The sequence below is a fragment of the Protopterus annectens genome, chromosome 8.part0 (assembly GCF_019279795.1).
Source record: "Protopterus annectens isolate FY-2018-M chromosome 8.part0, PAN1.0, whole genome shotgun sequence".
NCBI classification, from domain to species: Eukaryota; Metazoa; Chordata; order Ceratodontiformes; family Protopteridae; genus Protopterus; species Protopterus annectens.
The window spans coordinates 1571227030-1571239897 of NC_056741.1; the positions used below are offsets into that span (position 1 = coordinate 1571227030).

A 12868-nucleotide genomic window follows, 5' to 3' on the forward strand; every position below is an offset into this window, starting at 1 on the left:
TAGTCTCTCCAACCAATGCATTTTTATAGGTTCATAGGTTGGTACTAGGCTATCGACCCTAGAGGCTATACAAGCCTAGCCATAACAATTCTCTGGCTATTTCTTCCCACACTATATACTTCCCTGGACCCCAGTCTAGCATGGCGACTGACGTGATCACTGGGGTGAATTTCCTTTCTCCCATCCAATCATCAAGGTTCCTTTTGAAGAGAGCCAAAGAGACGCTCTGCTTGACATGTATGGGCAGTCTATTCCAGAGTCTGGGGAGTCTCTGGGTCAGGAACCTATCCCTCCAGCATGTTTTGTTTATTATGATGACAAGATTTAGATCCCTGGAGCATGTGGCTCTGAGGGATTGGGATTTCTTTAAGTGTAGCATGTCCAACAGCTCTGGGTTTGACATGGCCTTGTATGTTAAACAGAGATCGCCTCGGAGTAGACGATATGCGACTGAGTATAGCTGGAGTTTGTTAAGGCGGTCAGCATAGGGCATTTGCTTTAGGCCTGTGATCCTTTTAGTGAGGTATTTCTGCGGCCTTTCCAGTTGTTGCAGATGTCTTGAGAGGTACATACCAAATGGGGCGTTGTATTCTAAAACTGGTTCAATGAGGGATGAGTACAGTGGGACAATGACCTCCTTTTTTCTGGATGAAAAGCCCTTAGTGATGAGGTGTGCCACATAGAAGGATTTCCTGACTGTTGTGGCGATGTGGTTATTGAAAGTGAGACCACTGTCCACCTGTGTCCCTAAGGCTCTTATCACACTTTCGGTGTTTAGTGTACTGCCACCTATGTGGTAATTCATGGGTACATGTTTTTTCCCAAAGGGGATAACTATACATTTCTTGGCAATGAGCTTGAGCCCATGGCTCTGGCACCAAGCATCTGTTTCTGTAAGGCCCTTTTGTAGAGTATCCACATTATTTGGGGATTCAATAATGGCTCCCAGTTTGCAGTCATCTGCAAACTTTGTTAGCCAGAGTCCCTTAGTGCAGGCCTGTACTTCAGAGAAGTAGATGCCAAACAAGAGAGGTCACAGGACTGAACCCTGAGGTACTCCACTTGTCACTTGTCTGGAGCTGGATTTGGAATCGGCTACTTTTACAGTGTGGGTTCTGTCAGTAAGCCAGTTGGCAATCCATTGAGTTACGTAGGGATTAATGCCCAGCTTAGTAAGTTTATCTATGATTCCAGAGTGGGGGATGGTGTCAAAGGCCTTTGCGAGGTCCAGATAGGCTATGTGGACTGCCTTACCCTCATCCATGGCTCTGGAGGCTGATTCAAAGAAGTCAATAAGGTTCAGGAGACAAGATCGGCCCTTCACAAACTCAAACTGGGTGGGGTCCAGTGTTTTAAGGTTGCCAATGTCTTTGTTTATAAGTTCCATGATAATGCATTCCATGGCCTTGCAGATCAGGCTCATCAGACTGATGGGGCGGTAGTTCCCAGGATCCAAGGTGGATCCCCCCTTGTGGCATGGGATAACTGTAGCTGTGCACCACTCAGTGGGCATGAAGCCTGAGGTGAGGGTATGATTAAACATGACACTTTGGTGAGGTGCCAGTTCATTTTGTAGGTCATGCAGTACACAGCCCAGGATGTCATCTGGTCCCATGGATGCTGTATTCTTAGCTTTGGAGAGTGTGTTTTTTACCTGTGTGGCCGTTATTACTGGAAGTTGGCAATCTTCCAGTATTGAGATGGGCCATTTAGGGGGTGAGAAGGGGGTGACGTTGGCACTGAATCGATCTGCCAGGATATTGGCAATATCCTTTGGGTATCAGTATATTTAATGCCATTCTGTTGTAGCTCAGAGCAGATCTGAGCATTGCCATTTAGATTCTTGACATAGTTATAGACTGCCTTGTGGTTGTCTTTGGAATCTTTGGCAATTTTATTTTCGTAACTAGCTTTGGAGGATTTTATGAGGGATCTCAGCTTCTTACTGAGGCTGGTAAGGGAGTTTTTTGCATCCTGGGATTTTCCTCTTTTCTGCAACAGTTTTTTACTTTTGTTGTAAAGTTTGTTTATGGCGGGGATCACCAGATTAGCTTCCTTTTTTTGGAGGAGAGCATCTTGGTTCTATTTGGGATGGCACGATTCATGCATGAGTGGATGTGCTCATACAGTGCCTTACTGTAGGACACAGCAGTCGAACTTTCAGTTCCCGTCTGCATGGGTGTCATGAAGTTTGTAACTTCTGAACTGAGTAGCATGAAGTTGGCCTTGGAGAAGTTTTTTATGGAGGTTTCCTTACTGGTGGGTGGGGGTGGGATGTGGATGTTAAGGGTGATTAGCTTATGGTCTGACCTGATGTGGAGCATCGATTTCCCATGTTGGTAATGACCAGGTCTAGGATATTGGAGCCCCTGGTGGGACTATGGATTATTTGATCCAGGGTATTGGAATTTATGAATTCCAAGAACTGTTGGGCAAAGGTGTTGGTGCATGAGTAGTTTTCCCAATTAATGGCAGGGTAGTTGAAATCACCCAGTATTAGGGTGTTTGGTTGTATATTAATATTTTCCAGTATGTTTAGAAAGGTGTAGTGAGATTCTTGGGGCATGGTGGGGGGATCTGTAGCAAGCTACAATTTGGATTGCAGTCTTACATAGTGTTAGTTGCACCTGGAGAATTTCAGACACATTGTGTTGGGCAACTAACCTGGTGGTGTGAATATCCTTGGTGAATATGGACACTCCTCCACCTTTAGTGTTTCAATCCTGGTTTGGTAGCCGAAAAGTGTGGTAAGAGTTGTAGCCTGGTATTGCAGGGGTGCTCTCTGGAGCCTTGAACCAGGTCTCAGTTACTGCACAGATATCGATGTTCTCCATTTTTAGGAGTGCCTCAAGAGAGTGCATTTTGAGGTTTAGACTTCTAGCATTGAGTAGCATTACTTTCAGATTTTGCATGCTTGTACCTGTTACAGTGGTGGTTTTAGGGGTGGCAAGAGCCTTAGCCAGTAACCTGAATCCCAGGGGTGACAGGTGCAGACCATCTCTGGCAAAGCATTGTGGTCTGTCGATCATGTCGTCCCAGGCAGACAGATACTGGATCCCCTTTGAATGACACCAGAAGCTTAGCCAATTGTTGAAGTCAATCATTTTGTCCTTATATTGTGGTATCATTCTGGGTGAAGGCAGGATGCTACTCAGGGCTAGGGTCATACCTGCCTGGGCCACATAATCCGAGAGGTTTTCCATGTCTCTTTTCATGTAGTCCAGGGAGGTAAGTCTCAAGTCATTCACTCCAACATGGACAATGACAGTCATATTTGTACTTGTTGTGGAGTGACTTGAGTGCATGAGTTATGTGGTGGATCCTGGCACCCGATAGGCAGTTCACTGTAATTTTCTCCTTGTTCAGCCTGATGAGTGGGACATCAGTGTGCCTGACTATAGAGTCACCTATAACTAAAGTGTTAGGTACATTGTCTTGCCTTAGGGGCTGTTGCTGGGTGGCACACTGGTGTTGTGAGCTATGTCACACTTTGGTTGTGATTGGTGTTTGCTTGCATTTCAGCCTCGGAGGTCCTTGTTGCTTGGGTAGGTTACAGTTAAGGGCCTCCACATATGTGGATTTAGTGTTGCTATGTGTGAGTGTTGGTGGTGTGAGTTTAGAAGGGCTATGTGTTGCTTGAGGTGTAGTGCGGGTGTTAACCTTCTCCTCTTGACTGTCTAGCACAATCTTGGGTGGAGAGAGCATTGCTTCCAGTTTAGCTATGTAAGTGCATCTCTCACAGGTTGTAGTGTTGGGTGGTAGGAGGAGAGGGTTGCCTTTGTACATGAGGCAATTGCTGCATTGCCCCAGTATGCCCAGATTCACCAGGTGGGCAGGAGAAATCAATGGGAGCTTACCCTTGGACATGCCTGGTTTGGTGCTTTACTCCATGAATACTGAAGTGCATTTTCCTAGCAGACTAAAACTTATTAAAAAGTGCTGAAACTACTTTTATATAAAAAGTCAATGGCACACTGAAAGAGACATTAGAGTCAAATACTGTGTCTAATGAAAGAATTGCTCTAAGTCAAGTTTTGAATAACAGACAAATGTATCAACACATTCTCTGACATAATACTGAAAAACAGTATGCCTATATATGTTAGTATACCCAGAGATGAACTACGAAATAAGTGCCATTAAAATGATTATTCCTCTGTACTTTGCAGACTAAGGAAGTAATCATTCAATGAATAAATGATTTTGTATAGAAATGTGATGTATGTGGTCCCGTGCTTCTTTGTGGATTATCTTTCAAATAAATTCACTGCAATTCTCACATTCACAGGGTTATCTTAACACCTTTCAACAAGCAAGGTAACTGTGAAAACTGCAGACTTCTGCAAATGTTCTTGTTAACCAGGCCATTAGCTGGTACTTCTTACATAATACATTTAAGAGCAGCTAGCACTCACAACTATGTAAAATACAAGAATTTTTAGCATTTTACGCAAACCTACCTCAGTGAGGTTATCATGTGAATCTTACCATCATGAGCCAAAAAGATTTATTTATGTTAACGTTCACATGTTATCTGCTTTTAAAAGACACATGTGTATTCTTGAAACATCACACTCTTAATTTTCAACAGTTACAACTGTTATCTTATCAGTTTTTAATTAAACAGTGCAAAGACTGAATCAGCAGATATCCATGTCTAACTATCCAATTAATCTAAAATTTAAAGTGTTACTGCAGCTGCAGAATTTACTGGAGGATAGACATTATTAAAGATATGCAACACCCTAATGGCCAGTTATGTCTCCCAGTCCTCTATATACTGACACTCAACATGTTCCACAATCTTGTGTGGTTTGTATTTTACATGAGCTGGGCAAACTGAAGCCTTGATTGAAATTGAAAATCATCCCCAACCGATTCAAATATACATATGCACTTACATATATGTGTGTGTGTGTGTGTGTGTGTGTGTGTGTGTGTGTGTGTGTGTGTGTGTGTGTGTGTGTGTGTGTGTGTGTGTGTGTATATATATATATATATATATATATATATATATATGTATATATGTATATATATAGATATATATATATATATATAGGTTTACTATCAATATGTCGAAGGTCAGAATTATTTTCTGACTCACATATTGAAAGTAAACCTCGAAATTCAAAATATAGAATAAGTTATAATGTCGAATCAGTTGAACGAATTCAGCTGATTCCACATTGTTTTCGAAAAACGTCACTTTACGTGACCTCCTATACTTAACATCACATTTTTGCAGATGGGTAAGACTCCCTGCACCCCCCGCACCCCCTGCTACCTATATATTCCAACTACAGTGAAGAAAGGGTTGAATTTCCCTAACCGCACCGTACCGCGATCTCTGTACAATTCTTCGAGTTTATATTAGTAAATGCACACTGCATTCGCTAATATAAACTTTCAAACATTGAGATGTTCACCCAGATGAAACTTTGAACATCTGTATATGTATATATATATATATATATATATATATATATATATATATATATATATATATATGCATATATATATATATATATATGTATGCACATACATAGTTACACAGCACTTGCTATTTCTGAATAGCATTTAGTTGACTCACAGAATGTTGACTAAAACCTACTGAAACACTGAACATTGGATGAAGTAAAGCACCAAAACATGACTCTACCCTCCTGCAGGACCCATATTAAAGCCCCTTTTAGAGTTTTGATGTTTTGTGAGTCGATATATATGTATACAGCATGCATACATACTGTTTGTGGTGGTAGGTTAATCTTCTGTAGTGACTCTCTAAACACTTGTCAGACTCTCAGAGGCTACATCTGGCTAATGTTTGGGTCAGCAAAATTCTGTAGTAGAATTCTCATCCAAGAACTCACTTCTCACATTAATCTTCTAATGTGTAGGGCTTATATGGGGATCTGCCAGCCATGCCACTGTGGATAACAGATGAATACATTTAAAAAGTATTTCCTAGCTGCATATAATAAAAAGTATTAACTTATATGTCCCACAACGCATTTTAGGAAGGAGGATGTAATGAATTGCTCACAGGTATTAAATGTTCATGTTTTTATTCTGCAGTTAGTGGGAGGTGATATTACTATAAAATCTGTATTAAACAGACCCCAGACTCAAAATTCTGATTCACACGTCACAGTTACTCTGAGGCTGAAAGATGCTTCAATTAAAGAATGACTTAAAATAATTGTATGGAAATTATTTTACAATAAATTCTTTGCAGCATAAAGGCCCTTTGGAATTTAGAGCTCAAGCTGTTTCTTAAGCAATTTTTTTTTATGAATCTGAGAACTGTTAATTGATTTAACTGACTGACGAGGAACAGATGATGCCCATCAGGGTCCTTTGCCACTGTAGTCCAGGTAAGCATCACATGATTAGGAAACAGAGACTCTTCTGATACGACACCTTACAAATGAAGCCTAGCTACAGATTTATTGTATGCATTTATGTTGGCATGTATGTATGTATCTGTTAACTGGCGTAGAGCAGTAAACCAACAGGACCATTTTTAGGCTCATGGGAAAGATGACAAGCGTACAATTAAATTATTACTTTAATGTGAAAAATAATCCAGCAAGATGAAAGGAAAGCAGTATAGTAACTTTGACACAGATAAATACACACAGGGTTACTTCTAACTATATAAAGTAAAATGCAAACACAAGATAACTGAAGAGATTGGTATATGGCAAAAACAGGAAGCATTACATAGTGGTAATACTTTCAAGTTAATATACAATGAACAATGTTGCAAACACTCCATGAAGTGCATATAAAGGTGAAATTATTATTTTCCTGACTAATCTAAAGTTTTACTATTCCCTGGTTCATTTACCAGAACAAGGCAAGATGAAGTAAGTGAGAGACCCTTCTAGGTCAGGTTTCCAAAACAGAGTGCCCAGTCTGACTGAGAGAATTCTCAATAGAATATCTAAATATTATTTCTGGGATAGCTTATGGCATGACATCACATCTGGTCATCTGACTCTGTTTCCCACATTATTACCCACATTAGAAGCTGCCAGGATTTTAACACCTATGTGTTATCATACATACAGATAGATCTGTTGCAGCTCCTGCAAGTCATAAAACAATTTCAAACCTCTACTTCTCCTACAGAACTACTAAGCCAGGCTTCTCACAGATATTTCATTTCTGTTTGCAATCAGAACTATCAGATACAATCTTTATGGCTTAATTTAATTGCAACTATTTTCCTCATGCTGGATTGTGATTAACCTCTTCTCTTCCAGTATCCTCTGTTAAAACATATACATTTAATTCAGTTACAATGATACATGTACATTTCTTTTCATTACAGCAGAGCACACTGCTGATACATTTTTAACACAAGCAACTTTACAAATACATTTTCAGCACAAGCATCTGTACTAATCAGTTTGATATTCAAATAACATATCATTTTTTACTACATTTCACCTAGCTGTGCTGGCATATGTTACACATTCACTGCCCCACTTCTCCTGGCATAGCTGGCAGTACCTCCTGTCGTCAAGTTGAAAAGTATACTCAAGAAGCCATTTTGCTATAAGCATCACACTTTCAGCAGTCTAAATATTTAATGTTTTTTGCAGTGCCTCTGTTCATTGTGTATGGAAGGCCACCCCTGCCTTTTTTTCAGATTCTTCCTCACTATGTCTGGTCTTTCCTTTGCTGATTTCACATTTGGAGATACCTCCTTTCGTTGATCCTCAAGTTGAAATCTTGAAACTTTGTGTAAAGCCGTGTCATAAGAGTCCTGTTGCTTCCATATCAGGTTAACTATCCAGCCACATAATTAAAATATCCCTTTGTATTGGTATCAGCAGGAAAGGGAAGGTTGCTTCTGTGCCCATGAAGGGGTAGTAGTCTAATGAGTTGGGCACCTAGCCTACCATCAACCCATTTCACTAATGACGGAAAAATAAGAAAACCACTGCCGTGGTAAAGAAAAAGCACTCACTTTAATGTTTCCACACTATTAAAACATAAAATAAATTAACATACAAAATTCACAGACTAAGTGCTTTCACCTGATAAAATATTAAGGCATCATCAGAGTCAGTGAAAACATCTTTAAGCTCTATTTAAATAACACCAGATCCTAAAGTCAATCATTACATCATTTCCTGCCATGTCAGAGAAAACATCTTTAAGCTCTATTTAAATAACACCAGATCTTAAAGTCAATCATTACATCATTTCCTGCCATGTCAGAGAAAACATCTTTAAGCTCTATTTAAATAACACCAGATCCTAAAGTCAATCATTACATCATTTCCTGCCATGTCAAATTATGTAATATGAAGAATAAAATCTCTAATAAATAAATAGTAAAAATGTTAAAACAGTTCAAAGTTAAAATAAGACATCTGGAATGCAACTTTAACCTTTGTAAAAATGGTAAATGAAACAAATCTTTGCAAAAGGTAGATCATAAACACTTTAAACCAGATAAAACACATCCATCAAGTACAAATTTCACATAAAAATAAAAATTCAAACATCTTTTGCTCTCCTTTTTAGAACACACAGCAGAGGTATATTGTCATTAATGCCAGGCTTCTCTTTGGCATTTAATCTAAGTTGCCATTCTAAATCTTTGTTTAAAAGTTCTAATTCAGTGTCACCCCCTCTCATTCCTACTTTTGTTTTATCTATAACAAAAAATATAAATAATTTATACTCATTGCATTCTCTAGTGTGCATGTATAAAGCACCGGTCTCTTTTCTTTTTCTTATATCCCTGTTGTGCTCCAGAATTCTGTCATGTAACTTCCTGATGGTCTTGCCTATGCAGAACGCAGGGCATGACACACATGTAGCAGTGTATACAACTCCTTTTGTATTGCAGTTGCAGCATCTAGGACACTGCAGCGTCCTGTTGTGTGTTTCAATAGTCACATAAGGACTATCATAGATTCATAGATTCATAGATTTATATAAGCTAATTTGCAGCCATTTTGCCCCCCTAGCCTCTTCTCAATTATGAGACTCAAACCCTGCACCTTGTGTTTGTAAGGCAAACACCATAACCATTAGGCCACCCTCCCAACCGTTAATAAACGTACAACTACTGCATGCCCCGCATTTGCTCATCTTAGAGATGTATGTCTTTTTAAACTTTTCATTATCATGTTCAAGTATTTCCTTGATATTTCTGCCCCTGCTGTATACAACTTTAGGTTTTGCACTTAATTTGTTTTTCAATTCGTCAAACATGCTGTCCCATATCCTACATAAACTTTTTACCAAATCTGGTGCTAAATGATTGTACTGAAAGACCATAACATCATTCTTAGGTGTTTCTGCAAGCACCAACATTATAGTACTCATCCCACCTCTTAAAATGGGGCTAAATCTCATAGAACAATTTTTTTATAACTTATTTTTTAACTGATGTCAGAAGCTTAATGGGTTAGCCCCTTTCTTTGAACATCCCAATCAAAATATACATCTCATGTAAAAATTCATCATCATTACTGACCAACCTGGAGAGCCTGACCATTTGGCCTTTAATGACCCTCCATCTTTGATGAAAAGGATGACAACTATGATATTCCAGGAGTGTGTTTGTATAAGTTCTTTTCCTAAAGATGTTGGAAGGGAGTTCTCCACTTAAACTGTTTTTGCTCAAAAAAATATCTAAGAAATCAATATTTTTGATGTTGGTCTTATATGTAAAGCTTAAAAAATCAGTCGTTATGTTCAAATAATTTATAAATTCTAATAGCTCTTCAGAACCCCCTGTCCATAGAATAAGGATACCATCCAAAAATCTATGATAAGATACAATTTTATTCATGTAAACTGAGGTGAATACCTTCCTTTTCTCCCATTCAGCTAAAACAAGGTTGGCAAAAATCGGAGAGCATTTTGCACCCATAGCCACACCTGTTTTTTGCCCGATGTATTCTCTCTCAAAACATAAAAAATTGTTGATAAGCACCATTTCAACCAGGTCCGTCAGTAAGTTAATCCTGGTTTGGTCCAACAACCCACTCTGTGTCAAGCTTTGTGTGAAATAATCCAAGCCTACCTCATGGGGTATAACAGAAAAGAGATTAATTACATCAGTTGTGACAAACACAAAGTTCTTGTCACTAGATATTGCTCTCAATAAATCTAGGCAATGCCATGAGTCTTTCAAGATATAAGTAAAGGACTTGAGAGCTGCCTTAGAGTGATGATCCACAAAGGCTGCTATTGATTCAGTCTTATAGCCCTTTGCCGCCAAAATTGGTCTAAAAGGGGGGTCACTCTGATTTTTATGTATCTTGGGGATCCCAAAAATCATTGGGATAATTGGTGTCTCCACCTTAAGATACTCAAATTCATCAGGTTTCAATGAGCCTTGATATAGGACATCACGCAACATCCTGTCTATTTTCATACATGCCCTATTCATCTATTACATACACAATATTAAATAATTAATCCCCCATACCACTACTCATCTGCCAACTCTAATCCCTTGGCATTACAAAAGTACTCTGGTGATTCTGGGAAAACTGCTGTCTCCCACAATTGGTTGGTTGACCCTGCAGTCCTGGGGATCATAAATAATAGGGGTGGAGGGTGGTTGGGAATGAGGGGAATCCAAAAAATATTGCTTTGCTCAATACCTCCAGAATTGTCATCAACACCATCAACTTCCTTTCTGTTGAAATCATAGCCACCATCCTGCTGATAAAAGTCCATTTTAACATTTGATTTATTTTTATTTTGGTTGAGATCTCTTGATTTAAATAAAAAAAAAATTAGAGCTCAAGTCTGGTGAAACAGGACAATGCCCTTGAGCTTCTCCACATTCAAATCACAATAAGCAAAATCCCATACCACTTCATACCACTTCCTTACAAGCTATAGGCCCCTATTTATGACCCAGAAAACCCATAACACATATTTAAATTTATTGGAAACACTCACCATCCAACCCAATACCATACACACAGGCAACTTTAATTACCCCAGTATTAACTGGGAATCATATACAACACCAAATGTGCAGGCACAGAGATTTCTGAATTTTGCAAACATAAGATCCTGGGAGCAGATTGTCAATACAATCACCAGCAGCCTAAACATACTGGGATTAGACCTCACTAATATGGGACAGAGTTGCACATCCCCTACAGTAATGCCCTCTCTGGTAAGTTCAAACCACAAAACAGTCTGCTCTAAAGTAAAAATATAACCCAGATGCCCAGATAACCCTGGAATGTTCAGGAACTACTCTAAGACCAACTTCCCACTATTAAGAGATAACATGACAAAATTTCAAGCCCCCATAAACCCTTACAGCACTGCTGCCTATGAGGAACTGTTCACAGAAACCCTATTCAAGCATGTTAATAGCTACATAGAGGCAGCTGTACCCACCAGGAAGTACAGAACTAACTTCAAAAACAAGCCACACTAGCAGAATCACAACAGCAATAGGCTGTATAACAGAAAGAAGAAAATCATGTCAAAAAATCAGGAGATGTAGCACCCAGCAGGATAAAATCACTCTCATCAAACTCAGAGGACAAATAAAGTCTACCAAAGCCAAATTTGAGGTAAATTTGGCCTCTGAGGCCAAGGACAAACACAAGGCATTCTATAGCTTTGTCCACATCCTGAAAGGCAATACACAATTCTGTGCAGGCCTCATTGTAAATGGAGCCACCTATAGTGAGCCAGAAGATATAGCAAACCTAATGGCCAACAATTTTAGCTCAAACTTTACATCTCTCTCCCCCTCAACCTTCCCTCAGGAAATACCATCAAATATAACTCCCCCTGTTATCACTAGGGAACAAGTCCTTAATGCTCTCTCTAAGACCAAGAACACTGCATCAGTGAGCCCGGACAATAGCCCAGTATGCCTTCTAACCTGAAACATGATCTATCAGGCTGTTTGGAATCACTATTTAACCACAGACTCCAAACAAGCTTCATTCCTCATGAATGGAGAACAGCAACCATCATCCTTTTGCACAAAGGTGGGACCTTTATAGTCCCTGAAAACAACAGACTCTGAAGTCTTGCTAGTTTTATAAGCAAGGCTATGGAAAGAAATATCATGGAAATGATCAGTAATGACATAGGAAACTTCCAGACACCAACCCCATTCAGTTTCGTCAAGGACAGGTCAAGCCTACTTAACCTAGTGGATTTTTTGAGAATGTCACCAAAGCAATGGATGATGGCAAAACAGTTCACACTGCCTACCTTGACCTGGCCAATGCATTTGACACAATACCTTACTTGGGCAATGTAGACAAACTCAAGAGGTTAGGTATAAACCTTTATGTCACTTGGTGGATAGACAGCTGGCTCGCAGGCGGGAACCAGGAAGTTAGAATTGGGGATTCCATCTCAACAAAGATGCCAGTCACAAGCAGAGTCACTCAGGCATTGGTCTTGGGAGCATTCCTTTTTCACATTTACTTCTCTGATGTCAAGGCCAATATCAATTACTCTGGCTGACCAGATTTGCAGGTGATTACAAATCAGGAACAGTCATAGAATTCCCGCCAACACTAATGCTCTCTTGTAAGGGCTGCCACAGACAAATGACTTGTGTCAGTGTCATGGAGTTGGCCCAGTAGTAAGGGACTTGGAGACACACACAGACAGTAATCTAGCCTTTAAGGATCACGGGTACTATGATAGTGAGAAAATCATTCTATGTTGTGCAACTTATAATCAAAAGTATGGGATCTAAGTCCAAGGTGGATGTTGTTACACTGTATTTGGCATTCATCAGACCTATCATGGAGTACAATACCCCCGTTGGTATGTACCTAACCAGGCACATTCAACAAATGGAATGTCCATACAGGTTCTCACTAAAAGTATACAGGGC

At 39.5% G+C, this 12868-nt stretch overlaps 1 protein-coding gene across 1 annotated transcript in view; it reads right to left on the reverse strand.

Annotated features, from left to right (window-relative positions):
• Window positions 1-12868, reverse strand: part of IGSF9B (immunoglobulin superfamily member 9B) — a 3189659-nt gene that overhangs the window by 827792 nt on the left and 2348999 nt on the right. The window lies entirely within an intron of this gene.